Genomic DNA, 489 nt, shown 5'->3' on the forward strand with positions numbered 1-489 from the left:
CTGTTTCGTGCAGGAGTGCAAGCTCATGGAACAGCGCTGGTGCTTTCTCAGAATCACTGTGGTGCCTGGTCACCCACCACTGGGAGAACGCCTTGAGGGCACAGTCCATGACCTATTCTTCCTTTATATTTACCTTAGCAGAGCTTTTCAAACCATTTGTGGTGAAGGACCATTTTTTGTCAAATCCATTGTGTACTGATACTTTTATAAAATACAATCAAAGTGAATAACTAGAAAAATGAAATCAAAAAGACATAGAAAATACAAGTCCAATTCTTCTCTGATTATATTCAACAAACATAAAATTACTCTGTCAATGTTTTGTTAAGGTTTTGAAACATTTACACCCAATTTCTTATTGCAGACCAGTGATAAACAGTTTGTGGACTGGCACTGGGCCGTGGACCACGCTTCGAGTAGTACTGTCTCCCAGCACCACCACGGTGCCCCAGCTCATAGTAGGCAATGAATACGTGCTGAATTGACTAT

This window comes from Bison bison, unplaced genomic scaffold (genome assembly GCF_000754665.1).
Source record: "Bison bison bison isolate TAMUID 2011002044 unplaced genomic scaffold, Bison_UMD1.0 scf7180017864331, whole genome shotgun sequence".
NCBI lineage: Eukaryota > Metazoa > Chordata > Mammalia > Artiodactyla > Bovidae > Bison > Bison bison.